Consider the following 7,961-nt stretch of genomic DNA (forward strand, 5'->3'; position numbering starts at 1 on the left):
TTACACAATATACCCATGTAACAAACCTGCAAAACCTGCACAGGTGCCCTCTGTATCTGAAATAAAAAATAAGGTGCCTAAAAAAAAAGTGCAATAGCTTTACACTGAACACTACAAAATATTGCTGACAAAAATTAAAGAATGCCTAAATGAAAGAAGAGAGATACAATAATAAATGAGATATAATGAAATCTTACAATTTAATAATGAGACATCAAACAACTCGTTGTAAGTAGGCAAACTATTTAAACAAACATTTCATAAAGAAAAGGTACATAAAGGGCCAATGAGCACATGAAAAAGTGCTAAAAATCAATAATCATCAGGAAAATGCAAATTAAAGCCACCATGGGATATCATTACACAACCACTAGAATGATTAAAATTCAAAATAATAAAAACTCCAAATTTTGATAAAACTGATGAGCAACTACAACTCTCACTAATTATTTGTGATACTATAAAATAGTACACGTTTGAAGACTATCTGGCAATTTCCTACAAAGCTAAACACAAATCTACTCTATGACCCTTCAAAGTGAGTAAACTAGGAGTGGTCAGTATGGGTCTTATTTTTTCTTGCTGGTTTACAGTACTTTTTGAAATCGTTGCTGTTATTCAAAACTTCCTTTCCTGAAGTCCATGATGTCCTCCATATTTCTTATCTGTAATTCCTGTGGCTACTATTCTTGACCGTTTCATAAAAGTAAATTATTGATTTTATCAATAAGTTTTCTTTCTCAGACTATTTTACACCTTTCTACTTAGTGTTTAATTGATTACTTTGAAATCTGTATGGCATTCTAGCACCAGAGTTTCTTAACCTTCTCCACTGCCATGACTTGAAGAGTTGCCAGCTGACAAAGCCCTATCTCAGACCTTGCCTAGAGTTGGAACTTGAATCATTTTTCTGTACTGACAGTTTCTAATACACTTCACTTTCCACTTTCATATCTGCTCTGTGTTTTTTTGACTCTTTACTCTCATTGTGACCTCTGATCCTTCAGCACCTGTTCATTTTCCTGGTCTTTTTCTCTCTTCACTTAGTTGGGACTCAGCACCAGGTCTCGAAACTGGAGACCTTACATAAATGTTTGTTAAACGAAATTGAGTCCTCTCACCTCTCGAGTCCACTCACCTCTCTCTTGAGTCCACTCACCTCTCTGTTGAATCCTCTCACCTCTCTGTTGAGTCCACTCACCTCTCTTGAGTCCACTCACCTCTCTTGAGTCCACTCATCTCTCTCTTGAGTCCACTCACCTCTCTCTTGAGTCCACTCACCTCTCTTGAGTCCACTCATCTCTCTTGAGTCCACTCACCTCTCTCTTGAGTCCACTCACCTCTCTTGTCCACTCACCTCTCTCTTGAGTCCACTCACCTCTCTGGTTTGACTGAACATTGTGATCTGTCATCCCAAGGTCCCCTTTAAAGCACCCTAGAATCACTCATCTCCTTGGGCTACACTGCATTCCTGAATGCTTAATCATGTGTATACCTGTGGTTTCCTCTCTTCTGTCTTCCACCGTGTTGAAAGTTGATATATAAAGTTCACACACATAATTGATTAAATATAATAATTACTGTAACTAAGCTCATAGAGCCCTACCTATAGCTCAATCATCCTTATATCCATCTCTTGTTCCATTCTTACTCTGTTCTTCATGGTAGCTATTCGGACTTTTTTAAAAAATTATTCAAAGTTTTGTTCTAATCCCCTTTCATTTCTGAGAAAAACAATGGCTCCCTTGTATTCTAGCATAATATTTTAATGTTTGATTCCTTTTTATCCTGGCATCTACAAAAGACTAGGTTTTATCAGTAACTCCTCTGACTCGCATCCCCATGCATTTTCAGTATCTTTTGAATTAGCTCCTTTCCCTCTTTCCATAAGGTTACCCAGATCTCCTACTTCAAAAATAAATACCCTTTTCTCTTCAAAACAATATATTCCATGGTGCCTCCAAAAAACTATTATTTCTAATAACTCATTAGACTCTAATGATCTGTCATTAGAGTCTAATGAGTTATTAGTCTGCACTTACCACTTCTATTTCTCTGAGTTTAGATTCACAGTTCCTGGTTTCTTTACCACTTAAGTTTCACCATTTGTGGTAACTGCTATCAGGAAGGCCACCTGTGACCTGCCACCAAAATCAATGCTTCCTTTCTTTCTCAATTTGCTTCCATTTTGAATTGTCAAGGTATGGGATACCCTTATTCCCTACTTCAAAATGTTATTTCTGACATAGCTTCTATGCCGCTGCATTACTTGGATTCCATTTTATATGGTTTTTGTCCTTACTTTTCTTTTAACTAATATATTTTCCTTCTCCACTTTCTCTGCTTACTTCTCTTTCATCTTGCTTCTCTTTTTAAGAGAGTTAATGGCTAGCCATAGCAGTTGTGCTCACCCAGCTTACAGACATTTTACTAAAAATGAAATTCTTTTTGTAATGAGAACTTATTTAAAACTCAAGAAGAAATTAATTCAAGATGTAGAATAAAGTATATTTTATTTGCTGGTGGTTAACATAATATTTTTCTATATATACCCACAAAAATGGCATACATATATGTATGTGTGTGCATATATATGTGTGTGTGTGTGTATGTGTGTGTGTGTGTGTGTACATATATATATATGAGACAATGGAAATTAAGAAAATTATATAGTATGTACGGCCATAGCACCCATGTAATCCAATTATTTCCAATATGTTTGTCGCACACTGGTAATGGTAAGGTTATTTCTTAGTAAATCTGGGTCCCAGTGCTGCTATATATGCATCTTCCATTGTCTTACTCTTAATGTCGTTTCATTTTGTCTTATTCTGAGAGAAATATTAGTTCTAATTCATTTGGAACTCTTTGTCTGGAATTCATTAGAAACTCAGTGTATATTAACAAAGCCTGTTCGCATCAACTCGTAGAACCCATAAATACCACAGCTATTTCTGTTTATAATTGCTGTTGCACAAGCCCAAGGAATTTTATCACTGTGGTTTCCCATCTCTCACTTCCAAATAGTCCCATCAACTGGAGCAAAGATTTAGAGCTGCCCACTCTGAGCAAATGCTGCCCCACTTGCTGCTTCTCTCTAACTCTTCTTTGCCAACCGTATACGAAACTACAACCAGGTTACTTTCTGCTCAATGAATCAAATTTATTCCCAGCCGTATACCACATCAATTCTAAAGTATTCTTCATAGTTTTCAAAATTCTTCATAAACTGGACTAAATTTATACATCAATCTTGTTATGTTGCTTTATTCACTTTTTTCAACTAAATTGTAAAATTCCTGCCGTCAGATGCTTTATTAAATGGAAGTATTTATTGACAGAAGGGAAGTAGACTTATATTCTAACTGCACATTTACGGTGCCTGAAATATGATATATTCAGTGTGTTTGCCAGATGCTATCCTAAATTCATTTAATCCTCACTACCACACTCTGCAGTTGTTGTTATTAAATCCATTTAATAAATGAGAACTGAGGATCAGAGAGGGTAAATCTCAAAAGTCATATAGCTAATCAAAATCAACCATGTTCAATTACAAAGCCCATAATCCTTCCATTATACCTAGAAGATTCCAAATACTTGTGAAGTGACTGTTTTAAATGAAAAGACTTTGAGTTGGTTGAGTGTGATGTGAAGTATTTATATATAAACCTTCTGCCTAACTTTGCATCTACATTCTGAAAATAATCTTCTTTCTTCCGGTATTTTTTGTTGGCAGTGAGTATCTTTTCTGTTCTACTCAAAAGTGCCATTGCAACATGGGACGCGCCACATAATCAAAGCTACAGTTTGTATTATTTGGTGCAGAGTCATAAGTTCAAATTATTGATGATAAGTCACAGTCAAGGCATACTAGAAAAATTTTATCTCATAATGACAAACAATGAAATAATGAAACTAGAATATTTTGAATGCCTGCTAGCATGGTTTGGATGAGATGAATGTTGTTGGCCTTTTACTAACAAGGTCTTTTCAAAGGAGATGTTATAATGTTTACCTAGTAGAAAATGTGAAAAAAATAGGAAATAGAAATAGTCTAAAGAAAGTCATTAAAAACTTCTTACTGTACTTTGGGCAGATAAACTATTTCCTCACCCTTAGCATGAATTTAAAAATGAGAAAACTTAACAGAACAACAAGAAAAGCAACACAGGCAAAAACCACAACAGCAACACCGCTCAGGGAAGTAGGATTTGACTTCAGCAGTTAGAAACATCCTCCAAAAAAAAAAAAGAAAGATAAACTGTACAACAGGACAGTTTGGTCATGGAGTTATAAGGTCTAAAACCTTCAAAGGAGATTATGTCAGTATATCTAAATGACATTTAACTCTAGACTCCTAACAGGAAATGCAATAGATGAACAAAGGAATTTAAAACTTTTTTGGAGATGACATTTGTCTGAGAAACCCCAGGAGTCTTTCTCTTAGAAAGGTTGATATTATTATGCAAAGCCATCAGTGCTTTTAAAGAGAGTGAACTCCATTTCGTTTTCCTTTTAATTTCATATCTCTTGTGCATTAATGAATCAGCTAGAATTTTCTGTTCCTTGCACTAGTTAAGCATCTTAAGAGGCCTGAGGGAATGCTGTTTGTTTTGCTTGGAAACATATCAAATATAAGGGACTATGGGATCTTCCAACACCTGAAATATTTGCCTCAAGCTCTTGGTACCAGGGCACCTCACCAAATTCCCTACTTTGCTTTGTTTCGAGTGACTTTCACAGCAATCAATCCAGACATGGAAAGCAATCGATATCCATCATCCTTTATTATCCCCATCGTTTTGGTGGCTGCAGAAGACATTGCTTTTCCTCCAAAAAGAAGAAGACAGAGTCTCACATTAGAAAATGAAAAGAAAAGCAACCAAGCTGATATCAAGGGACTTGGAGGCAAGTAAGAACTTTCTATGTGAGAATAAGGAAAGAAACATGACAGAGATGACAAAAAGACCTATCTTGCTTTCAACAGTCTTATTTTAGTTCCACTGAGATCCATTAGCAGCTGTGAAGTGTGAAAATTAGGAGCTAAAGCACAGATGATATTTTAAAGCTGAGAATGCAGTAAGCTTTCACATTTTCTTATCACATTCTCTTTTATTTCATCACACAAGTTATTCATGCTATTATTTTTTAACGATTTCTCAACAGATTCAAATGTTGCCCCAGAAGTCTAATGAGGGAACTGACCTGGTTCCGAGTGATAGCATCAGGGGCCTATTTTCCAAGAGAATCTTTCAAGGGGACAGGGAAAGAAGCAGATGTTTTCCATCAGCAACTGATGCTGGAGAGCTACCATTACTCCCTTCCTAACCACATGCTCTAGGCCATAATCATGTACTCCCTTCTTCTGCTTTCATAGACACAGCAGCATGTCATAATTCAAACTCTGTCTTGTTGACACAGCTTGCTTCAGCTGTTCACATAGCAAATTGTTTGTTCACTAAAACCGAAGACACAGCAGCTCTTTGTAGAGTGACTAAAAGGAACTGCAGATTTCTGGATGATGTTTGCAATCGAGTTGTACTGCTGCGTGGGGGTCTAGAAACATTACACAAATATGTTTACATTGCTTTAGTCCCAGCTACATATGGGGTATTTCCTTTGCTGCATTAGCTATAACAGGGCCTGTGTATCATTTGGTGAGACTGCAAAACCTCAGATCACTACCAAAGCAACTTGATCAAATTCCTTTCTGGATTAAATATGTAGCATTTTCAAATGAGAATACAAATATAAAATAGCAAAGGCATCCAGGATTATTATGTGGGACATGAAATCAATCTTTTACATCTCAATGGCATCACCTTTGAATAACCTGAATGCTTCCTTTATCATATATGTTTACTTATTACTAAGGGGCAACCTATCCTGGTATTTATCACCATTATTTTGTATGTTATTTGGGGTATTCACCCCATAACATGTGATTGGCATTAGTAAGCCCATAGCAGCAAGGCTTAGCGGACAGAGAACTGGACATAGAAAGTCATATGCCTGGTATCATCCCAGCTGTACACAAATTATGTAACCTGAACAAATTCCATTTAATACCTAGTTTCCTTATATGTAGAGACAGATCAAAACTATCCTATAGACCAATTTAAGTTTTTAAATTTCAATTTCTCTAAATTAATGCTTGGTAATCAAAGCCGATTATGTATATTTGTAATCCAATCCTCTTTCCGAATGATTACTAACACTATTCAAATGCAAAGTCCACCTGGGAGCGGGGGCTCACACCTGTGATCCCAGCAATTTGGGAGGCTGAGGCGGGTGGATCATGAGATCAGGAGTTTGAGATCAGTCCGGCCAATATAGTGAAACCCCAACTCTACTAAAAATACAAAAAATTAGCCGGGTGTGTTGGTGTGTGCCTGTAATCCCAGCTACTCTTGAGACTGAGGCAGGAGGATCACGTGAACCTGGGAGGCAGAGGTTGCAGTGAGCCCAGATGGCGTCGTTGAGCCTGGGCAACAGTGCAAGATGCTGTCAAAAAAAAAAAAAAAAAATTAAGTCCATAGTCCCTAGGCCTACTTTTCTCTGCTCTTCTAAAAGTGGTATGTGCACAGAGCAAATTTTCCCATGAAACATAGGCAATTTGTGTAAGAAGGTCCTTCTTTCTTCCCATTACACTCTGATTATTAGAGTCTAAGGCTGAATACGGTTTCTGCCAGCAGATACTTTTACTCTTGGTCTAACTGCCCATTTCCCCTTCTTCCCCATCCAGTTCCTTTATATCATGAACAGAATTATCCTTAAAAAAACTATTTCATCATTTCAGTCCCCCTTTCCAGTACATGAAATATTTACTTGTTACCTGTAGAATCAAGTTTTATTCTTTGGTCTACTTTTTCAAGGCTTTCATTTTTATATGGTCACTATAAACGCCTGAGAATTATCCAGCAAAGCCAGGTCAGTTTCTTCCCTGACCAACCTATAAAGCACCTTCGTTTCTACCTCTGTGGTTATTTTTCCTCCTCATGTCATCCACATGCCTTGAATTCCTTTTCTCTTACACTTAACTGAGTTTTGCTCATCCTTCAAGCCCAGTATAAACCATTTCAGGCTACCTTCTCTTGGCATTTCCTAGGGCTCTGCAGTTTCTGTTGCTTCTCTTTGCATTAATAGCCAACAGTGGTGTTTTCGAGTGACAAAAGTTAATGTTTCTTCCTCCCACACAAATTTAGAACCAAATGAGACGAATAAGGCTTGAAATACGATCTTTCTTACAAGAAAATGTTGAATTGGAAGTTTTGACCTAGAGTTTAAGCTGCACTGAGATTGCAGCTAGTTTTGAGTTTGTTAACTTATTACTTCAGCACAAATTTGGACAATCACAACTTGAGACTGAGGCAGGAGGATCGCGTGAACCTGGGAGGCGGAACCTGAGCAGGCAGATTGGACAGGACAAGACAAGGATAAAGAGGCCGAACTCCTTCTCCTCAGTTCCCCAGTCAGATGAGCCTTGTCCTGTTCCTCTGGAGTCAGAGAGAAGTTATGGATATCATTTTATGTGAAGTTCCTCCATGTAGAACTTGATGCATATATTTCTTGGTCAGTATGAAAAATTACATACATACTTACTTTGTTAGTGCTTAACACATATTAAACATGTCTCTCTAATTAGAAACTAACCCTGAAGTGGGCATAAACCACCATCTAAATTTATTTTCATTCCCCACAGAGCCAGGTACATAGTATTTGCTCAAAAACTAATTGTTGCTCAATTGTGTAAGAAATTCAGCTTTTCTTTATATTTTGCATTTAAATAGACTATGGATTTGTTTTTGTGTGTATGTGTGTCCTGAATGTGAACAAAGATATATATTTTCAGAGAATAGAAATTTTGAGAACAGTTATTGCAAACACTTCTAAGAGAAGTACTTTAAAGGTCATATATAGAGAATATATTTTTGTGAAAGTAAATGATGTTATCAAGA

The sequence above is a fragment of the Macaca fascicularis genome, chromosome 2 (genome assembly GCF_037993035.2).
Source record: "Macaca fascicularis isolate 582-1 chromosome 2, T2T-MFA8v1.1".
Classification (NCBI taxonomy): Eukaryota; Metazoa; Chordata; class Mammalia; order Primates; family Cercopithecidae; genus Macaca; species Macaca fascicularis.